The following is a 24,067-nucleotide window of genomic DNA, read 5'->3' as shown; positions in this document are numbered from 1 at the left end:
ATGTTTAAGCATTTCCAGTCATAGTGCCAGAAAAACGCAAGGAAGAGTCTTGCCTCTTAACTGCAAATGCTTGGCAAGTTTGGAAAGGTCAGACACCATTACTTAATGGGAATGAAATCACGACAATGGAACAAACCCCAAAGCAGCAGTGATAGTCCATTGCTTGGGAACTTTATAGGTTTGGAAACAGAAACTGGCCAGATTAAAAATGCCAGGTGTTAGCCAAGATCCAGACCTTGTGTTACTATTCAGACTTGTACCAAATCAGCCCACTTCTGAATTTCTCAGCGAGGTTCTATGTTTAATGACTTAAATCCAATAAACTTAAAATCTGAGTTTAGAGAGCAGACAATCCAAATCTGGATCTAAAACACGGAGAAATAAGCTTGAAATATCACCTCTTCTTCCAAGAATTTCCTACTGAGTGGAATTCACAGAACCACAGAATCACAGAATGGGTAAGGTTGGAAGACACCACAGTTGAGTCATCTGGTCCAACCTCCCTGCTCAAGCAGCGTCATCCTAGAGCACCTTGCACAGGATTGCATTCAGACCGTTCTTGAATATCTCAGTGTGGGAGACTCCACAGCCAGTGGAGTTCCAGTGCTCGGTCACCGGCATAGTGAAGTTCTTCCTTGTGTTCAGGTGGAACTTTCTGTGCATCAGTTTCTGCCTGTTGCCTCTTGTCCTATTTCTGGGCACCACTGAGCAGAGCCTGGATCCTTCTTCTTGGCACCCTCCTGTCAGATACTGACACACACTGATAAGGTCCCCTCTCAGCCGTTTCTTCTCAAAGCTGAACAGGCCCAGCTCCCTCAGCCTTTCCCCGTGAGAGAGATGCTCCAGACCCTTAATCATCTTTGTTGCCCTCCACTGGACCCGCTCCAGGAGATCCAAGTCTCTCTTGGACTGAGGAGCCCAGAACTGGGCACAGCACTCCAGCTGTGGCCTCACCAGGGCTGAGTAGAGGGGCAGGATCATCTCCCTTGACCTGCTGGCAGTGCTCTTCCTAGTGCACCCCAGGATACCATTGGCCTTCCTGGCCCCCAGGGCACACTGCTGGCTCATGGACAACTTGTCCACCAGGACCCCTGATCCTTCTCTGCAGTGCTTCTTTCCAGCAGATCAGCCCCCAACCTGTACCAGTAAATGAAAGCTGTTTCTGTCTCTGCAGCAAAATTAATGAACTTATACATGGATGAACCTTCAGGTTCTCTGGATTTAAGTGCCCCTGTCCCTAAGATAGTTGCAGTCTCTGGTGTCGGTGATCCCTTGAGCAGGGGATCCCTCTTACACCTCTGGATAGACTTCTTACTCTAAGATCCTTCAGTCAGGGACCAAAGGAGATAGCAAGGTAAAGCCTTCTGTTCCTCACTTTTAATAAAGGAATATATGCTAGTGATAAAAAGCACTGGAAAACCATCCATAATTCCATTGTGAAATTAACTGGGCACTTACAACCAAGTCGAAACAATTTCCAGCTATTTTATGCTACTCATTTAACTTCAAATATTTCAACTTTAAGATTTGTTATAAAGAGAAGGCACTAAAGGCAAAGAGTCACTAAGTTTCCTCCAGTTTTTCCACCCACCAGATGGTTATTATCCTTAATAATGCATACAGAGAAGAAAGCACGTCTCTTCCCACCACTTGGTACAGGATGCATCTTTTGGATATTATAAGCTGTCCCCTATCCCAAACCTGTCATGTTTGTACATACTAGCTTCCTCCCCCACCCTCCTGAGCATCAGTAGTGCTTTCAAAATGGAACCAAATTAATTTTCAGGGAGCTTTCTGTAGTTGTATTTTATTCTTATGTTGTCATGTCACAAATTCAGAGCTATATTAGCAGTCTATTAAACACTTCTCTAGAGAAATTAAGTTACTTCAAATGAAAGGAAGGTATAACCAACAGGTACTGGAAGGTATAACCAACAGGTACTGTATTTCATTCTTACTCCTTGTTACACAGACTTAATTTGGGAATCATAGCCTTGTTGCACAAGGCAAACAAGATGAATAAATAAGGATTCAAAGCAGTGTAACATTACAAGCAAACCTCAAAATATAAAAAGCCTCATCAGTTAGTGTCAAACTACATCGTTATTGGCTAATGCTTGCACAGCTTCATTCTCCTACCATGAGACCGTTGCAAAAGAGCATCTGATAGTGTGGTTGTATCATGTCACAAGAACCTGCTTGGTGACTGTGCCACAAGTCTACAGCTGATGTCACACAACACTGTGATATCTTAAAGGGACACTCCTGAATCATTGTTGCTTGATAACAGCACATGTCTGTCATAAAGGCAAATCATGTCTGGGCTGCAGCACATGGGATCATTAACATCTGATACCTATCCAGATACTGCAGCGCATGGGGAAAAATGCCAAAAGCAAAGAGGTTTCTTATCATCTGATTTTGGGTGCCTAAATTAGAAAGCTAATCACCTCATATCATCCAGGGACAGAAATACAAACATTCAAAATACAATTCACAGCTACAGCTTAAGCAACATTGTCCTTAGCTGCCTCCTGAAAGAACCCATTGCTACCACTAGGGAACCTGGGGAAACTAGTCCAAGATAAATATTCACATTTAGACATCCAGTGTTTGACACAGACTGGCTTGATTTAAATATTGTTTGTAAGCTTATAATTCATAGGGCACAGGAGGACCCACCAAACTCAAACAGAAGTAGTGAGCAAACCCTTGTGTCTATAAGTTAACATAAATCCACTTATATCAGTGGCTCCAAACTGTAAAAAAAAACACTACAAAACTAATTTGCTTCTGTATTCACTTCCTGTTACAAACAGGCGGGCAGTATCACAACCAGATATACTCAATCAGTAACTAAAAAATTTAACACATAAATGCTCCAAAAAAAAAAAAAAAAAAAACCAAAAAAAAACCACCCAAAAAACAAAAAACAAAAACAAAAAACAAAAACAAAAAAAAAAAAAAACAAAAAAAACCAAAAAAAAAAAAAAAACAAAAACAAAAACAAAAAAAAAACAGAGATAAGTGAGTTCTGCATTTGTTGGTATAATGTTTCCTTCATTTTTTTTCACAATGCATTTTTAACAGTGTAGATGTGCACTTCATTGACCTCACTGAATGTCCAACTACATTATCACCATTTTAGTCCTGCTGTTAAAAGGAACTGCATCATTTATACATGTCTAAAGAAGCTTATCAAACCAAGTTTTCAAATGAAATAGAATAATTTCTTTGCAGTATTCTTGAAATACACTGTGGTCCTCCTTCCTTGGAGCTGCAATTCAGAATTATCAAGATCTCACATAAGGCTACATGAAAAAGATCAACAGCAGGCAAACCAAGCCAAGTGCCTCCCCAGTTCTGCCAAGAATTAAACACAGCACTCCATCAGCAGGAGGGCTTTCTTTGGTAACAAAATCTGTCTCAGCCTGTATGTAGAAGGTTTCCTAAGGCTGCAAATTAAAGCTTAAAGACCACAAGAAAAGCCTCAAGACAAGGAGAGCTGCCATAGAAAAAATACTGTATAGAATTTCCAAAAATAAACAAGTAATAATTACCTCTAGTAACAACATTAATAGCAACAATAGTCCCTCTTTTTAATGATTCTCCTTCCCTAGAGGTCTCAGCATGTTTTATAATTTATATAAGCAACAGTGTGCGGTTCACTTAATATTGAAATCCAGACATCTCTGAGCACAACTGAAAAAGACAGCATTAAATTACATTTCATTATGTAAGGAAAAGAAAAAAAGCTATATTAATTTGAAATCACAAAGGAAGTTTCACAAGACATTTGGAGAAAATACCAGGGCTACAAACCACTCCCTGGAAAAGTGCCATTGAATATTTAACAAACTGAAATGGTCAAGACTTCTCACAAGTCAAAAGGAAAAATCAGACTGCACTTCATCCCCTCACCACTGCCAGCACTGCTCTGAAACAAGCTGCGGAAGCATTTCATCAGTGATTGAAACGGAGAAGCCCAAACACCGTATGGGAGTGCTCTTAAGAGCAGCTCTTAAAAAAGGTTTGAAAAATGCACAGGCACTACTTGCCCTGGAAATGGATTTATTGGGAGCATGAAGCAGCCTGCTAGTTCTGTTCCACGTTGCATGTAGCAAGCAGAGGCTGACATGGACAATACATCAGACTGATAATGTCATATTAGTCTGATCTGTCTTAGCACACAGTATTAAAGGCAAAGGTGCAGTATGATGAATGAAACTGTAGCAATAAAACAGATTTCTGAAGGAAAATGTCTGATTTGACATGTGTGCAGTCCAAAGATAAGTATCTTTTCTATAGCAATTCTGCTTATTAATTGGCAGCAGTGAAGGAGACTGAGCATTTTACTTCCTTATAATATGCACAGTAAGTCAAAGCTTCCATCATACAAAGCAAGATGGAATACTGTTAGTCATATAGCAAGTAACACATGGACCTCCTATGATGTAGCATATACAAACACTTCTGACTCCTTCTGCTCAGCTTTTCCATCACCCGTCATTCACTCTCATCACTGAAAGCCACCAAGCGGGTGGTATTTCTCAAGTACAGATCAAGTGTTGCACTCAGAAAGTATCATAAAGCAAATAAAAATATATAACTGGAGGTAAACAGGATTAAAACAGAAATTTAATCCTGTTTTTCTTTTAAAATTATCCTTATGCTCTCACCAGACCAGAAACACTAGATTGGAAATCCTATATACGCTGTCTCTTTGAAACTACTGTCATCTTGAACATAGCTAGATTATATGGCTAAAGAACCCCTCCACAAACAGATGAAAAAAAAAAAAAAAAAAAAGGCAAATAAACACATCAGAAACATACCTGGGCTCATTTCATATTGCGGTATTGTGGCCAAAAAAAACGGGCATCAGTCCCAGAGCTGATAATCTAGTAATACCCCACCATGATTAAAACATGCTTCATTTACTTTAATATAAAATAGCTAAAGCCAGCAAGACAGAATTGTCTTTTCCTTTTAACCTGCTGTGATGGCTCAACTGGCCTGTGATTACATGAGTCTTACAAGTCATCTGAACACATTAGTATGCAACTGTTTAATAACACTACAGTTATTAAGTGTCTAAAGTGATCTTAACCAGTTCAGTAAATATCTAATACAAAGTGAGCTAAATTTACAGTGGAAGTGCAAGAGCTCTAAATATGGCAAGAGTATTATAGCCATTTCTTCTAGTCATAATCTCCTGCCAAATTGATATCCATAGATATTACAGAATTGTTTAACAATGAAAAGTGGCCATACTGTCGCATTCTCAGAAGTCCAGTCAGCACAAGGAATGGATCGCAGAGACTTAAACTGCCCATTAATGCTCAGAAATAGTCATCTTAAAAGGTGAAGCCCTGACACTGCACTGGAAGGAAATTTTGGTGCAGAAAAGACACCAATTAGCACATCTTATTAACTTTGGAAACTTGGCAAGGAACAAAAGCCACAGCTTTTTGTAGCTTGAGAAGATCATGCTGAACATGAAGAGAAGTGTCTTTACCAGGAGGGTAATGTAGCATTGGAAGACATAATCCAGAAAGATGGTGGAATCTCCAGGCTGCTTCCAGACAAAACCACAGCTGACCTGGTCTAGCAGTAAGAATAGATATCTTATCAGTAAGAATAATCCAGAGATCTCTTCCAAACAACTTTTCCAAGATTCTGTGATGTTGTGGGCAGACACAAACCAAGCCAAAAACTAACTGCAGCAGGAAAGCAAGAGCAAGAGCCCCTAGTACATCAGTAAGGCCATACACCTGGACAACTCTCAGGTAAAGGCTCACAGAATATCTTGTGCAGATGCCCTTGTCAGCAACTGCATTTTGTTTCAAGGTGCTGATTTTGGCACTGCCTTCCACCTATCAAAAAATATTTTAGCTGAATGACTGAAGCACACCAGCCACTTCCTTGTCTTTTCCCTGAGAAACACTGTTTTGCCTATCAGACGTGCCTTTGCTGAAACACGAAGATGTTCCACATGTTCAAGTTAGAGGGGAAGTCGGGCACACCAGGTTCCATTCACAACAGCTGGTGCTGGCATGTAGCTTGTTACAAATGCATGAAGAACCTGCATAGCAATTGGAGTTCAGTAGAGGAAAAATGTTCTCTTCTTTTTCTGTTATTACAGTCTTCATGGTTTAACTTTGAAAAAAATTCTCTGCTTCAAAAGCCTTTCATGCATATGAATGTGATTTTCAGCTTGTCTCTCAACTTCACTGTTACAAAGACTTGTTAGGAAAAAATAGTAACTGGAAGGACTCAAGGGTAAATGAAATATACAAACTGACAAATCTTTCTTGTGTCTGGTTGCACCCTTCACCCACACTGGTACAAAACATCCTTTTTCACATCACTTAAAAATTTTGCTCAATGGACACTTCCGTATATGCCAGTAAACATACTTGCATCTCAAGCTTACTTGTAGTCACTAGTATGATTTGCTCTGCAGGGTAAACATAGTTTTAATTCGCTGGTGCAGTTCTCAAGACAATTTTTTTTTCCTTTTATTTAAGTTTTGGGCCCAAGACCTTACAAAGAATCGGGGGGGGGGGGGGGGGGACAAAAAAAGCTGTGGGTGGCATCCAGAGGGTTGCTTTCGACTGCAAAATTTTTGCTCAATTTTTAACACCTGATATCCTTCTCATTTCAGTAGTAGAAGAGGGAATTGATAACAAATACAGCTCTTTCTGTGACTAAAAGAGCAGAAAATCTTTGAATCAAGCTAGCTGTCAGATACTGTAAAAAGAGCACCCAGAAATTCATAAATCTCAAAAATATTTATTCTGTAGTCCAGAAATGGAGTAGGCTAAAATTCACAGTCCTGACTTCTTATGATTTTCTGCAAAATTGAAAAGAACTCCCTTTAACCCACGTGAACCAAATTAAAAGGGAAGTTATTGAAATGACCAATAGATCATATGTGGCAATCATAGTGAGGTCTTGCTCCCAAATGAAACATTTTAGTCTTCCCCATAATGAAAAGTACTAGGTGAAATTATTAAGTAAGGTATAACTAACGGGAATGAAAGATGTACCTGCTAAGATTGGGGCATCTGTTTGGAGTGGTTCATTCTCTAACATCTCTTTTCTTCTTAGCCTATTCTCCAGTTTGAGGGTTTAGTGTTTTCCTCCTACCTAACGCTCCTCTCCTTGTTACTTCAGTTTCATCTTCCTCCCCCCATCATTTTACCTCACACTCTTCCTTAGAGATAGGATATTCATTAGACAAAGTCTTGACAAACTCAGTCAAACCAACACGCCCCAGCAATCACAGATCTTCACAGATTTCAAGGCCTGCAAACTTAATCTAGCATGATTTCTTTCAATTTTAATACAGATTTCTGGGAATTATATTTAAGTATGCTTTTTAAAAAGAAAATCTTAAAATGTTAAAACGCCAGAAGTGATGGCAAGTCCACCACATTCCCAAGTGAACTGCTTGAAACAACTTTCACTTAAATACTGCATCTTTTTTAGAGTAAACTCATCTATTTAATTGTGTTACTGTGCAATGAAGACTGAAAATTTTCCCTCCTAGGGCATCATGTTCTCATCTGGAGTTATTAGTATATATAAAGTCAACTTTGAGACTCTAAAGAAAGAAGATAATTATATCTATGTATTTAAATCCATCTCCAGCTAAGGATCATTTTAAGCCCTTCTCTGAAGTTCCACCAATGTTGTTATGTTGGTTTAGCATAGAAAGTTCTAAACTGGACATAAGAATGCAGCACTCTTACCAGTATTTTATGCAGAGGTAAAACTACATCTGTCTGTTTACCTGCTATTCTGATTTTCAGTAGAGACCCAGTGTTCATAGCAGAAATGTTTTGACCATCATTTCAGTAAAAACCCGTATCATGATAGGTACTCACTTTCATAATTACTGCTCTAAGTTACAACCTTTCAGGAGTTTCTTCAAATAGGCATGGCCAGTATTCTCTACTCCTACGCATACTATGTTTTATTTATTTGTAAAGAATGTGATAACTTTAATAATTTAGATTACACTGCAATAATGCAGTATTATAATTACAGTATCATTTGCTATTAAATAATTTAAACAACATTTCAGAACACTGCTAAAATGCTGAATAATATAAAGCAAACAGGACTCCAGAGGTACCTTGTCAGAAAACAGACGTCCTGTTTTCTTCCCAATAGCAACTTTTTAGGTCTGCCATGAAGCCAGATTTTAATCCATCTAATATATAACTTCTTAGAGCCAAGTTTCATTGGTTTCCCCCATCAAGATGTTAGAATGATAAGACAAATGCCTTTGAGAAATTCAAGTACACTATATTCATTCTGCTCTCTTTATCAGCCAGATCTATGATCTTGTCAAGTGATGACAGTTTTGTTTGACAGAACACGCTTCCATAAAACCATCTTGACTGACAATAATATGCTCGTCGTCTCTAACCTTTTGTAGATGGCATCCAAACTGTTCTGTTCTCTTGCCAAGACTTCTGTGAAAGTTGTTATTCTGTTGAGTGGTGGATAGTTCCTTATAATTCTCCTAAGTATTTGTATTACGATGGCACTCCTGCATTGCTACAGAGCTTCTCCACTCTCTGACGCTCTTTAAGATTTAATTAATGGCTCAGAACACAAATGCTAGATTTATTTATCTAATAGGATTTCAGAACTGCTGGTCATAACATGCTTACTTTTACCCTATGCTTCCCATACTGCATTTCGACTATGATGAATAAATGTATACTATCTATCATAGGAAGGTTGAAAAATATAGCAGAAACAGCTGCTGAGTATTTTTAGTTGTTCTGCATCACTATTTATAATTTTACTTTCATTTTAGCAACAGGTAACTCGATCCAGTTTACATCTATCAACTGGAAGCTGATTCATAATATATCTTATTCATAATATACTTTCATAATATACCTTAAAAAATGCCATCTTACTACTATTAGATTTTGGCATTCACTTTACCCCCCATGGCTTGCTTTAACACAGGCACAAAGTACACATCAAGTTAGACAAAAATGTCCTTATATCAGTTTTACACTGAAAGAACTGGGGGAAAAAACAGTACAATAAGATTGTCTAAGTAACATTGTACATGGAAGAAAACATACTCCATTAAAAAAATCAAATGAAACTGCAAGTAAAATTTAGGTAACTGCTACTTCAATGCTTTTCACTTGACTTTGAATGTTGGCAATTACTTTTTGTTATTTTTACAAGATGCAGGGAAATACATAAACCTAGAAGACTCGTAATTGTTATACAATGTAAAAATAGAACTGTGTGAAAAACACAGCTGAAAGAAATCACTTATAAGAGAACCAGAAAATAATTCACCTTGGATACCAACATCCTTGACACACACTCTCCATCTCATGGTTTTGAAGCCGTGTACAGTGAGTTGAGAAACAGAAAACTCTGCAGTCCTAATCTTTCCCAACACAAACAGAAAACAGAGGTAGATTCTGAGCTGTAGTTAAAAAGTGACTGTTAGAGCTGGACAGACACAGAAGTGTTCTGACTCCTTCTCTTGATTAGATCTTTGCCTAAGGGTTGGTGAATTTCTAATAGTTTTTTATGCAGCAAAAGTTTATTCCATTCTGTTTCTCTGAGGAGTAGGAGAAGATGGCAGAGAGGCATCCATACCTCTCCCAATATGTTCGGTGCTGTTGTGCTTAGTTGCGCATATGCCAGGGACACAAAGCATATGGCCCAGGGGCTGGCACTGTCCCGTTTAGCAGATGTCTGCAACACATTCTGCCATAAAAATCTTTTGGGGGACTGGTTGACTGCTTTTTACCAGACAATTCTCTGTCTCTAGTTCATAGAGAGTTATTCACCTTAACTGAAACCCTACTAAGCCCCTTTAGAGAAGTTGTGTAGCTTTTCATATCCAGCAACTAGAAAATAAGATTTTACTACTCACTCAAATTAAGTTTGCACCTAGCAGATAGATTGACTGCAAACTGACGACCAGGTGCCAGAGAAAGACATATATCTTCCTAAGTAGTTATGCTGCATTGGTTTTTTGGACCAAGGAATCAGAGACAGGAATCAATCTTTAAAGGCAAGCACTCTTCTCCTTGTGGCATTACTCCAAAGCAGCCAAGGATGAATACACCTGTAATTTGTGCAGGCTAGCCATGCCAGCAGGAAAAGAGGAAGACTCACACAGCTTACAAAAAAAAACCAAGAGAATAAGTAGCTATTTGGAAATCCACTGTCAATTAACCTTGCATGTTGGCATTGTAAGGATTTACCAAATTATTCAAATGGCGAACAATATTTAATCCTGTGGGCTGTTTACAAACTCCACCTGAATTGTTTTATGGACAGTTAATTCCCAATTTGGGTTTATGCATTTGACAATTCCTTCCCCATGGGGCTTCCAGTGTTTGGCACATCCATCAACAAGATGGACAGAATAATCCTGATAGAAATTATTCCTTTTTCCCTTTGTAGAAGACACACCAGACAGTGGAGTAATGGCTGGATGGGAGAAGAAAATGCTATTGCACAATATCAGTGCCCTATACCAAATCACATGACAAAACGAGAAAGTCAAAGTGTCAAAGGCAATTAGCTCCTAGTCAGTGAGCTCAAAGGCAGAAGAATACCCAAAACTAACTTAATTTCTATTTTTTTACTTCAGTTCTTGTTATAAAGACTGGACACTTTCACCAAGTGTCATGATCTGTCTTAGTTGAACTCAACACCTGTATCACCCTAAAACTTCTACATCCTCACTTACAAATTAGAAGGGAAAGAGTAGCACACTTTTTGATCACTCATGACAATACTTTACAGAATAAGACCCAAGAGAACCCAGAATTGTCTTTCAAGTGTCTCAGACTTGGAAACTGATGTTCCACATTGAGCATTCTCTTCCCCCAACCAGTGGTAGAGAATTCCTGTTCACTAGCCACGCTTCCATCAGGTAATTTTTCTGATAACACACGAACAACTCACATAAGAGACCTCTATATGGATTCCCTTATCAATGCGGTCAAACACTCTGACTAAAAAAAAATTAGATTGCCTCAATAAAGTCTACTCCTCAGTGAGCAAGGGTTTTCCTTAAAAAGAAGAATGGGAAGGCTTTTATAAATTACTCAACAAAATAAATGTATATTTTCAATTAAATTAAAGAAAATCTGCATTATTTCTCCTCCACCCCCTTCTGTGATCCCCTAGGGCCAGATTCTTTGTGTCTAAATCACAGATTAATCCATCCTTTAAGAACAATAATAAGCTCAGCTCCCCAGTGTTTTCACTACTCAGTTGAAAAAACCCCAATGGAAAAACAACTCCCCTCTTTGGGAGGCTATTCCCTAGCCTAATACACTTCACGATCCACTTGGGATTCAGTACTCCACAGATCACAAATTCTGAATAGATTAAGGAAAAAATGTCTAATTCTCCTGACAAATTACAGTCTGTGTAACCTTAACGAATATTCCTGTATCCTTCTCTGAGAAGTTAACCACCTAATTTCTGAGACTTTCACTAGTGTGTTACCATTTTGAGAGACAGCGTAAGAAGCATATATGAAGAGCTATTTTTGTCAATTGCTGCCTAATCCTTAGAAACATTATTCATTGGCCCCTACCTTGCAAAGCACTTACAAGCACATTCTTCCCCAATTATATGCCCCAAGGTCCCAATGAAATAAAGCATGCTTCACATTTTCCATTCAAGCCAATACAAAGACAAGAGTATTACACACAACTGAACTATTTCAATCTAGTATGAGTATGAGCCCAACCTATCTGCCCAAACCACTCAAACATCTACTGATGACTTGACTAAGCAGATTACATGAAGAATTATTACAAGTTTTACATGATTATCATCACCTGTTCAAACTGAGGAGTGTAAGTGTCCATGTAGCCATTGGTATCTACATAAACCCTTACTCCCCTGTAGCCCATGAGCACTATCAGGCTATTGGATCCCTGGTATGATCACTGCTTGGATATTACATCCATGATATGATTACAATCTATGAACAGTCTTGTCTTCTGACTATTCAGCTTTTTCATCTCTGCAAGACTGTAATAACTCCATGATTCGACAATGGTAGTGCAGAGTGATTGCTTCAGGTGACCTCAGCAACGTCACTTACATTTTCAGAAATTAGAAGCTACTTTAAACATTTCTACCCAAAGTCTCATCATTAGCCTGTTAAATTGTCTATTCAGATAAAAAGCAAAAACAAAATAAACTACTGCCTTAACCAGGATTATTAAAGAAAAAAAAAAAAAAAAAGGTAGAAAATCTGATTTTCTTGATGCAACTCTTCCAGAAAGGCAAATTACGTTTTAAATTCTACTAAAAAGAAAAAATTATGATCTCTGTAGTGCATGGGTAGCTTGACACAAACAAAGAGAAGCAAAAGGAAAGCAAAAGAATGTCAAGCACTGTCCATTTGTATATTTTCTGTGGAGAGAAAGATGCATGCTGCTGGTAAACATGTGAATGGAAGTGAGGCAGTGGCACAGCACCAGACTGGTTTGTTTTATTTGAGAAAGTCATGAACACTGATGTATGAGATCATTTACTAGAGGAGCTGGGAGAGCAATAAATATTACAATAAATAATTTAGTCTCCAAATGTACCTCTTTTAGTATTCAAACTGTGCACAAAGACCAAGCTATTTCATACATGTTTGCTGTTTGTACTTATCCAGGCAAGTATTTCCTTCCAGTCTATACCAATTCAAGTCCTGGTTTAAGGATTCAGCACTCACAATGACAGCACTGTGACTGCTCAAGCATGTCAGCTGGAATTTCTATTGCTCCAGCTAAGCTGCATATGCTAAATTTCTTTATACAGAACTACAGCTTCTGAAAGTTCCATCTCAACATCTACATGTCTGGGGTTATTTCTCCCAAAACTTAGTATCAGAAACCCTGCTCTGTACACTGGCTGTACACTTCACAATGGATGTGAAGAACATGTCCCCATAGGATTTTATTGCAAGGTTAGTCTTTTTTTTTTACTTACTTCTGCAGCTCTGCTTTAAAGTACACAGACAAAAAGAGAATTTAGTAGACAGTCTGAGAGACAAGACAGGTAGAATTAGTCCTTTTTGTTATATCTGCTCTGTCCCTTTCCTCTATCCTTAGAAATTCAATTTCTTGTTTGCTGATATAGCACCTCATAAAAGCTTAACCAGAATACACATAAAACATTTCTTCGGTAAATCTGAGATTTATCTTTTCAGAAGGTAGGTGTAAGTGCAAGAGAATAATACAGCTACTTTTCTAAATGTAACTTGATTATAGACCTCATAGAGCTCCCAGAATTATGGCATGGTGATATCACATATCAGGCAGGTAATTTTATATACATTCACTGTAGTTCACATGCATACTCTGTTTATTCATAACAAGCTGCAGCTGTTGAAGTACTTATGTTTCAAAAAATAAAACCATTTAGGGCTATGCTCTGGGATTTTAGGAAACTGATGGAAAAGAAATGGGTTTTTCCCCACAATGAGTCTCAATGGAAATACATCCATTTTCCATGAAGACTGTGATCCTTTGGGATAGTACAATTCTACAAATATTAAAAGTCAGTGTTACGCACAATGTCCCCTAATAAAATTGGACATACTGCTTCAGAATATCATACTTATCTGCTTTCTGTAAGACATACAAAACTAAAGGTACGAAATACAAAACAAGGTTTAAACACTGTTCAAATCCTAGATGCTGAAACAGAAAAACAATATTTGCTGTAATTTTGCACTGGAGAATAGATGAGATAAAGGGTACATCAAGTAGCAGAAGATTAAAAGAAGACATCTGGAAGAGTTCAAGAAGGATTGTGCTATCTCAGAATTCAAAGGTTATCAGTCATTAGACACCATGTATCCCCTGACCTAGAGGGGAAAAAAATCAGAGAGCACTGTACTCTCTACTTGCTTCTGGTCTAATACATTTTTCCTCATAATCAGTTTCTTTTCATAAAATCTGACCCAGTAAAGCATTCACCACACTTCGGTTTTAGGTACAAGTGATACCGTGCATTTCTAGGACACTATTCATATCACATAAGAATTCACAGAGTTCAAAGTTTGCTTCAGAATATCAAAATAATTAAGTTCTTGTAGGATTAAACCCACTACTAAACCTCTAAGGCACATGATTTGCACTGGCACAGTGCTAATCATCACAGAAGCTTTCTAACATAATGCTTTCTGTCCTGGAAAACCTGTTTCACTAATTTCATCTTAAACTAAGGTTTTTAGCAGTCCTAATAAAAAGTATACAATTACTTGTAATCCACAGAGTCAAAATAAACTCTCAAATTACTCAAATAAACAGAGTCAAAATGACTGTTATTTTTTTTCTTTCTTATTCAAAAGTACAAATAAACACATTAGAAAGAAGTAAGAAAAATGTTTGACTGCAATACCTACTTTCTAAAGCTATAAAGAGATTTTTAATGCATGAGCAGTTTTAGATTAATTATATTTCCAAGAGATTACTCAAGAATTACAAGTCTCTTTCAAATATACTAATCTTAACCTAACTAATATTTCTAATTTTACAGATGGGGTAATTGACATAACTGACATTTTCAAATTAGGTGTCCTATATTCAAATTGCTATATTAACATTGAGAACTGAAGGAATGCAAGATCTTTGAATGTCAAGACATTTTTTTAGGAACCTATGCATTGACCAAGGTAAGAATTACAGGAGTTGATTTTTGGGAATTGCGGTCAGTATGATGAGACCATGGATATCATTAGGAGGAAATGGATATCTGGTCAGTAGTTTGACTAGTGTCTGATCATAAAGCTAATAGCTTTGTGGTCTGCAGGTCCAACTGAAAGGAAGGCTAGAGGCTTCTGATCTAAATAAGTTCCACATTAGCTCATAATACTGAGCCCTGGAACATAGTTGTGCATATGGGTAGTTAGTCACACCACGGAAGAAAAGCCACTCTCCGTCCAAACATTAAGTCAAGGCTCAGTTCATTAACAAATCCTGGAGCCTAATTGTTTCTCCATGAACTTTGGGGAAATTTGAGTTTAAAGCAAAGAATCAGCAGGCTACACTGCTTTTCAGTCACAAACTTTCAGCATGGTAGAGAAAACAAACTCAAATGGCTCTGGTACATTACATTCAGAAAGGTATAGGACATGTTTGCAAAGCAGCAGTTGCAGACACTTAACCATACAGCCTTAAATATCTAGGGCTGTCTCCAATCCCATTTAGTTTTATTTGAAATATATGATTGTATTACTCATGCACAAAGAAACTCTGACCTTTGAACTACTCCCCCTGACTAAGACGACACTGGTATCTCTACCTTATTGTTCCACACAATAAAATATCCTAGAAAATACATATAAAGTAACAGTGCTATCTTGATATAAATTATATTTATTCTCTTTAAAGTTTCAGTGTCTTTTGCCAATCCTCTCCACTAGCAAGTTTTCATCAGCAAGTACAGTATACATTAAATGCTGATCTATTTCTGCCCTCACAATATGCTCCACTTCAGCAGTCAATAAGCAAAAGAAACAAAGACATAAAATTTGGGATAAAAACAAACACTAATCATTACAAAATTCAAACTGTATGCACTTGTTATATCCATCTTCAGCTGTATCTCCAGCAATACTGAAAGACCAGTCAGACCAGTTTTAAATCAGACAGCAAAACTTAGCAACAGTTATCTGGAACGTAATATAAAAATTACATCGTTCATCTTTCAATCTCAAATCAGAAAGGTGTGCTCTTTCAGAATGAAATTGTTTTGAGTTATAAATTGCCTAAAATTCAAAAGTGAAAACAAAGTTACCTAGTCAGTCCTATTTAGATAAAACAAAGAAAGAAAAAACCTAAAAACTTAAAAAAATATAAAAACCTCACAAGCTAAAAAAACACCAAAGTAAAAGTAGAAAAAGGATAGAAACATAAACTGTTCCTCATGCTTTTGGATATATATACTTCAAACCTGTTTAGAGATTAAAATGTCTTAGTTTCTCAACACTTGTTTTCATGATAAAGAAATCAGCTATTATTCTACAACTTGGTAAGGCAGATTATGCACAATGATGCCACATGCTATTTACTGCATTGAAGTCAATTTTGCCTTGCATTTGCTTTCTTTGTGATGTTTACCCAGATTTAAATAGCTTTATTATAAAAATACCAGAATATCACTCCACAAGCAAGTTCTTGTTCAGTAGAGAAGGGATGCATTGCTAATGCCATTTCACAGTTGAGCTATGTAAGTCTGGAGAGATTAAGGCAAGACCTCTCAAAAAGTGGACTCTGAACCAGAAATGCTTTGCCCGTTATTTTTACAGAATGACAGAATGGGGTTGAAAGGGATCTTTGGAGACCATGTCGTCCAACCCCCTTGCTAAAGCAGGTTCACCCAAAGCAGGCTGCCAGGATCGCATCCAGGCGGGTTTTTTTCGTTGTTTTTTTTTTGTTGTTGTTGGTTTTGTTTGTTTGTTTTTGTTTGGTTGGTTTTTTTTGTTTTGTTTTTGGTTTGGTTTTGTTTTGTTTTTTGGGTTTTTCTGTTTTTTGTTTGGTTGGTTTTTTGGGGTTTTTTTTGTTTTTAACAGGAGATTCTCCGGTCTCCCTGGCTAGCCAGTTCCAGTGCTCAGTCCCCCTCCCACCCAAGGACCTTTTCCCCATGGTGCTTCTGTGTTTGAGGCGGCGCTTGTTGCCCTCGCCCTGTCGCGGGGCAGCCCCATCACTTTAGGACAGGCAGCAGCAGAGGTCCCGCCGCAGCGCACAGCGCTCCGCCCCCTGGTACCGCAGCAGTGTTCAAGGTGTTTTCAGACACGGGAAAGGAGACCCACTCGCTAAATGTAAGCGGCAGGGGAAACCTCTCCGATTACCTGCAGAGCCTTCTCTGCTCTCTGCCCGGCACGCCCCGATCCCGCGCACCCCGCACCGCGGCCCGGGCAGCCTCACCCGCCCCAGCCTGGCGCCGCAGCGACACCTGCCGGCCCCCGCAGGCACCGCAGGCGGCGGGCGGGGAAGCCGCGCTACAGGCCAAGGTCACAAACGTACTCAAACACTCCCCAACAAACGTACAGAAGCAAACACACCCAAACAAACACAACAAACACACCCAAACAAACGTACATTGCAGGCACGTGTATCGATGGAACATACAGATATGCATACATCTAATATACCTATATGGTATAACAACCTTAAAATACTGTTTGCAGCATCCAGCTGTCACAGCTTTTAGAAGCTTTGAGGTATCTGGATTAGTACCCAGCAGGAAACTACAGAAGAGTTTCCCCAAACAATTCAGGACAAATCTAATCTACATCGCAAGTGCATTTTTTTAGATTGTTATTTTACTTCAGTGTTTAGAAAAAGCACTGCTGAGGAACAACGCCCAATTGCTGAACCAAATGTGACATGTATGGCAGCAGCAGTAGTACAGACAGCTTTCTGCTCAAGTCAAAATTATTCTTAAGCCTGAACTCCTCCTGCACAACAAATGGATAGTTGGATCTCTAATCTAGTCAGTTTATAGCCGAGGATACTGAAGTTTGCAACATGAACACTGAGCTCCATCAAAACTGTTTGTGTGCTGTGGCTTACAGAGCAGCTAAGCAGACAAAACCCAAGATCGTAACAGAAGTGAGCTGGTCATCAGTGTCTTGAGGGAATGTTAAGGAGTAAAAAAAGACTGATATGCCAAACATTTAAAACTCACAATCACACCCAAGAAAAAAAAATCTGAAGGGGAGCTTGTACTCCTTCAAAATGTGAGAATCATCTATCCTTCAATGGCGTGAACCAGCAGATGCTTGCCCTGAGCAATCCATTGGAAAGCTCAGACTCCTGGTGCAGTAGATGAATAATCTGCCTTAAATCACATCTGACTGGCAATACCTTAACCTGAGCACCATAACTCTGAAGCTATCTGTGACACCTGTGTGTACTTTAAGAACGTACAAAATTTATGACACATATAGCAATAAGAAAAATTAATTCCAATCTATTTCCCAGCCGTTCTTACAGAGTTTACGTACATTCCTACAGACATTCTTACAGCCATCTCACTTTGTAGCTTACACTTTTAATTACAGGTAAACCATAAACAGAGGCAGCTAAAGCATTAGAGGAAAGAGCTTTCTCACCAAAGCAAATATTTCCAAAAAAAATAGGTTTGATACTTTTCCATTATTCTCTCTCTAGACATCTGATCACTAGACCATTATTAGTGCATTGGGGCAGGACATGAGAAACACAATGAAACTGATAGCAGTGGAAACCTTGTGTGAATCAGTGTGACAATATCATTTGGTGGCAACGTGCTGTTCCATTCCTGAGGAGCAGAGCCCAGCTGTTACACTTCAGAGTTGGCTTTCTATAGGTCCCATTTTCTATACCCCAAGTTAGTTCTCTGATGATGTGCTTCAAAGAATCTTGCTGCCATCTATTCTGAATATTCTAGTATCAAGTATTAGGTGATTTTACACGTAAATTATTTCTACATACATGTTTCTAAATATATACAACTATTATATTATATATTATATTATTCTTACATACAATTATTAATTCTCTGTTCCCAAATAACCTAAAAACCCCTCCAAGCATGTTCATTATTTGCAAGTGTTTGTTGAACCATTTTTCTGAATAAATTACACTCCACATGAATGACAAGATTATTTATTTGTGATTGATAGTTTAAACCTTGTGATTGTTTTCAGTTTTTTCCAGCTGAATGGCTCAATATTTCTAAGCAAACCATTACAAATACTAACTACACATATTTAAGAGCTAACTCTGAAAAAGCTCAAGAAATAACAGTGTTGGCATACCGTAAACACAAAAGATGCGTGAGAGTTCACAGAAAGCTAGGGGATCATTAATATAGCAAAATATTATGTTTTCAGAGATGCACTTTTGTTCATCCGGCATTGTGTACCTCCCAGAATTACAGCTCTGGAGATGTTTCTCAGTTAATACCCAGCCCTATTACTGTAATAAATACCCTGCTCCTTGCCTCATCACAGGGCAGAGTTCTGGCTTTGGTCTTGAGCCTGCAGTCTGCATAAAAACTTTTAAGAAAAGAGCTCACAAGCTGGGAAGAAAAACATCAAAACCAGGTCCCACTTACCCTTGAACCATTTCCATGCTGTACTTGTTATCTCGTCCTATTTTCCCTTGAAAGCTTTCAGTCCCGTTGAGGTTCTTACTTTTAAGTAATTCAGGCTACTCTAGAAATTTCCACTAAAATAACTGACACTGCTAAATCCATAACTGCAACTAAAATGCAACATATATAAAAATTTTAGTTTGCAGGCAGCATAAGGTTTCATTTCATCTGCACTGCAACTCATAAGACACTTCTCTGGAAATCACATGAAAAACACACTAATATACAAAAATTCACATGTATGTGCATGTTTCAACTTGTTTATCGATAGCCTGGAAAAAGGGATAGAATGTACCCTCAGCAAGTTTGCTGATGATTCAAAACTGGGAGGAGTAACTGATCCACCTGAAGGCTGTGCTGCCATTCAGCAGGACCTTGAAAGGCTGGGGAGAGGAGGTCTCGTCTCATCAATGCATACTAGTATCTCAAACATGGGTGTCAAGAGGATGGTGCCAGACTGTTTTCAGTGCTGCCCCCTGACAGGACAAGGAGCAGTGGCCATAATCTAAAACACAAGAAGTTCACCTCAGCATGAGGAAGAACTTTACAATGAGTGTGGCAGAGCACTGGCACAGGCTGACCAGGGAGGTTGTCAAGTCTCCCTCTCTGGAGATACCCAAAACCCACCTGGACAAGTTCCTGTGTCACCTGTTCTAGGTGACAGGTCACCTTGGCAGGTGGATTGGGCTAGTTGATCTCCAGAGGTCCCTGACAACCTAACAATTCTGTGATTCTGTTCAGTAGTACAGAAAGGGAACAGACCACAAGCAGAATGCGAGTTCCAATTATAGACACTGAACAGTTGGACTGTTTCTTCTTTTCCTCATTTTGTCGAGTTTCTGAAAATTAGGGGTTGGAATACAAATCTATGGATTTTACACAGCCTTAAAACAATAATCTATGTTTTTTAAATTATAAATACTGTGTTTTCACCAGACTTGTACACAGGTCAGCCTGATGTCACTATACTTTATCTCCAGAACAGGCTAGCATTTGTTTTGCTGAAACACCTGCAGACTCATTTGTGCTTGCTACTCATTGTCATCTAAAGACAGGACCTTGAGCACACAGACAACTGGATAACATTATTTTTAGTGCGAGCACATCACCTGTTCTTGCTGGAGGGTTTCCACACTAGGCACCGATCTGAAGCTCTCAGCACAATTTGTACACAGAAGAAATCTATATAAGTAACTCAGTCATGCCTCTGGGACTCTAACATTACAATCACAGTGAACATGTAATATTCAGGTTTCATTAAATCCAATAGGAAATCTCATTGAAGATAACTGGAGCTCCTCCCTTGAGAAAATGAACAAAAAAAAAGAGCAAGTGATAGCAGTAATTCAATAACAGAGGTAAAATCAGAACCAATACAAAAAGCAACATGATTTCAGGACCTTAAATAAACAAGAGTATTTTTCCCCTATGCCACTGTAAGAGTACATAGACTGTAAGAGTGTCTGGTTCATTAAGCTCTTTAGTTAAGGACCATTCAGTGTAATAGAAGTAACGAGTAACAAGGAAAACAATAAAGCAATAAAGGAAATGAATACACAAACATTAATGAGCAGGTAATAAGGCAGACAAAGACCACAACTTTTCAGTCACTGATTAAAGGGCTGTTAAAACTACTTAGACATAGGCAGGGGCAAGGGAGATTGGGGAGCAGAGGAGGGAACAGAGAGAAAGAACACTGAAAAAATACCTAAGATTCCGTTCAAAGCTTCAGAGAAGAAAATGCAAAATGGATTAGGAAAATTGATGGGAATTTTATGGCTGCTGCACACATAAATGGAAAGGCAGCAATCAATTTAGCACACCCTTAGAGTACAGAATATACTAAATCAGAACTAACTCAGTCTGCAATATTATCTAATTTTTTTATTGTCTGTTTGGAAGGTTATTAATTCAGAAAAAAAAAAAAAAAAAAAAAAAAAAAAAAAGAAATCTGTTTCCCCCACTGCATTTTCCCCTTGTTCTTCCAGTTCACTTGACCCCACACACAGCGCTATGGATGTAGAATAAATTTCGTTTGAAGTGACCTTCAGAGGTCATCTGCTTGCAGGAAGGCTGACTGGGTCAAGCTGAGGAGAGATTTGTTCAATGAAGTCTTGAACAACTCATGGACAGGGAGTCCCTGAGGGCACTGGGCAGCTGTGATGGGTTGACCCTGGCTTATCACCAGGTGACCACCAAAGCCGGGAAAGAGGAGAGAAAATAAAAGGAAAGGGCTGTGGGTCAAGATGAGGACATAGAAAGATCACTCACCAATTACTGTCAGACTGTCAGAGCAAAACAGGCTTGGCTTGGGAAAATTAATTATGAATCTAATCAGAGTAGGGTAACATGAAGCAAAACCAAATCTTGAAGACATATTTTCCCCCACCCCATCCTCCTTCCCAGGCTTTATGCACAAATTCTCTACCTCTCCTTCCTAGTGGTGCAGCAGGAAAGGGGATTATAGTGAGTTCATCATTTCCTGCTGTTCCTCGCAGGAAGGACTCTTCACACTACCGCTGCTATAGCATGGACTCTATCACATGGGAGACAGTCCTCCACAAACTTCCTCAACATGACTCCTTCCCATAAGCTGAAGTTCTTCACGAACTGCCCCAATGTGGGCACCTTCCACAGAATACAGGCAAGTCCTTCAGGCACAGCCTGCTCCAGTGTGGGTTCTCCACAGGGCCACAAGTCCCACCAGCAAACCTGCTCCAATGTGGGCTCCGCTCTCCACAGGGCAGCAGGCCCTTCCAGAAACCTGCTCCAGCATGGACTTCCCATGGGGTCACAGATTCCTGCAGGCATCACCTGCTTCGGTGGGATCTGTGGTCCTCCATCGACCTCAACAGGCTGCAGGGACATACCTGCCTCACCATGGTCTTCACCACCCTCCATGGACTGCAGGAGAATCTCACCTCCCACACTTGGAGTACATCCTCCCCTCCTTCTCCCCTGACCTTGGTGTTTGCTGAGCTCTTTCTCTCACATAATCTGTCCCACAGCCATTGCCACTGAGCAGTAATTTTTGCCCCTTCCCTAGAGGTGCCACCACTGTCAGTGATGGGATCAGCCTCAGCCAGTGAGAGGTCCATTGTGGGAACCCTAAAAACCCCCTCAGGGAAACTTCCAGGCTTTGCCCTGGGAAGATTTACCATGGAGTTCCTTGGAGCCAGCTGGCACTGGCTCTGTCAGATTTGGGGGAAGCTCCTGGCAGCTTCTCACAGCCCTGTAGCCCCCCACCATGGCTACCTGTCACGGTTTGAAATTGGCCAAATGCCCGGCACTTACAAAAGTCGTTCGTTCACCCTCTTCTGCTATAGTTGGGCAGAGGAGAGGGGAAAAAAATAATGAAGGGCTCATGAGTTAAGGACAGAGAGAAAAATACTCTAAGGGCAAAACAGGTTCAAATTTAAAGGTATAAGGTAAATTTATTATTAACAGAGTCAGAGGAGGATAATGAGAAGTAAAATAAGCCTTTAAAATATCTTTTTTTTCCCCCCCTCAGTCCCTTCCTCTTATCAATAGCACAGGGAGACAGGGCATGGGGGTTTTGATCAGTTCATCACTCAAGGGTTTCTTCTGTTCCCTCAGGGAGATTCTGTTCCTTAAGGAATCCTTTTTCTGTTAGGCTGTGGGGTCCCTCCCATGGGCAGTTGTCCCAAAACTCTTGTGGCGTCGGTCACTCATTCACAGGGTACAGTCCTCTAAGGATAGGCTACTATAATTTGGAAGCAAGGGCCCTCTCTCTTTATGCCTGGAAGCAGAGGGCCTCTCTCCCTATTTTGGCCTCCCACTGGATTAGAGCTTTCTCTGGCATCCACCCGCTCCAGACTTGATCTGACTTTGCCCATGGGCTACGAGTGGATGTCTGCACCCCCCATGGATTTTGTGAACTACAGGGGAACAGTTTGTTTCACCATAGTCCTCTCCATGGCTTGCAGAGGAAACTCTGCTCTGATGCTTGAAGCACCTCCTCCCCCTCCTTTTTTCCCAGCAACCTTGGTGTTGCCATGTTGTTTTCCTTCACATGTCCTCACTTCTTCCTCTTCTCTGACTAGAAGAAAAAACTACTCTTTGTAGGTACCATCATCAACAATTAAAGATTCCTGCAGAATCGCGCAGCACCGAGAGGCTGATCTCATGTAGGCTCTGCAATGGAGACTTGCTCGCCATGTTTTTGCTGCCAGCCAGTGGCCCCACCGCCACCGAGCGGGCAGTGGCAGCCGCTGCGCACTGGCCCTGTTTAATGCCTCTCCTCATATGGGGCGCTGGGAAAGGGAAGCCACCACTACTGCCCCTGCCCTTCTGCCTGCACCACGGCTGGCTAGGGGCAGCCACGCAGGCAAGGTTTGCTGTGAGCCACACCAAGACGACAGCGGCCACAGCAGTGCATTGTACCTCACTACCCCTGGGAAAAAACTGTGCGTGTGCTGTTTTGATTTTTTTCTTAAATATGTCATCACCGAGGCATTACCAACCTCTCTAACTGGGCCAGCAGCATGTCCATCTTCAGAGCCATCAGAGATTGGCTCTGTCAGACACGGTGGAAGCTTCCAGCAGCTTCTCACAGAAGACACCTCTGTGGCCCTCCCCCACTACCAAAAAAATCAGGCCAAATCAACACACTACCCAAAGCTGCACCACCCACCCCTGCCCTCTGGGCAGGACAGAGCCATCTCCTGCAGTACTGCCCAGGCTTCAGGTCACTTCATGGCCTCTCGTGCTGCCTCCCAGGGCTGGTCCTTCCAGCTCCCCTGAGAGCTGTCACTGCCACTCCCCAGACGGGGTGGGCTCCCCTCCTTTGCTCCAGGGGGTGATATTCACAGGCAGGTGGATTTTTGGTTTTACATTTACCAAAATATAGGTTAAACTTAGGGCTAATCCGAGCACA

Source organism: Chamaea fasciata, unplaced genomic scaffold, assembly GCF_029207755.1.
Source record: "Chamaea fasciata isolate MVZ Bird 193981 ecotype frontalis unplaced genomic scaffold, bChaFas1.0.hap1 SCAF_7, whole genome shotgun sequence".
Lineage (NCBI taxonomy): Eukaryota > Metazoa > Chordata > Aves > Passeriformes > Sylviidae > Chamaea > Chamaea fasciata.
The sequence above is the reverse complement of the archived record's forward strand: the minus strand, read 5'-3'. Positions refer to the sequence as shown.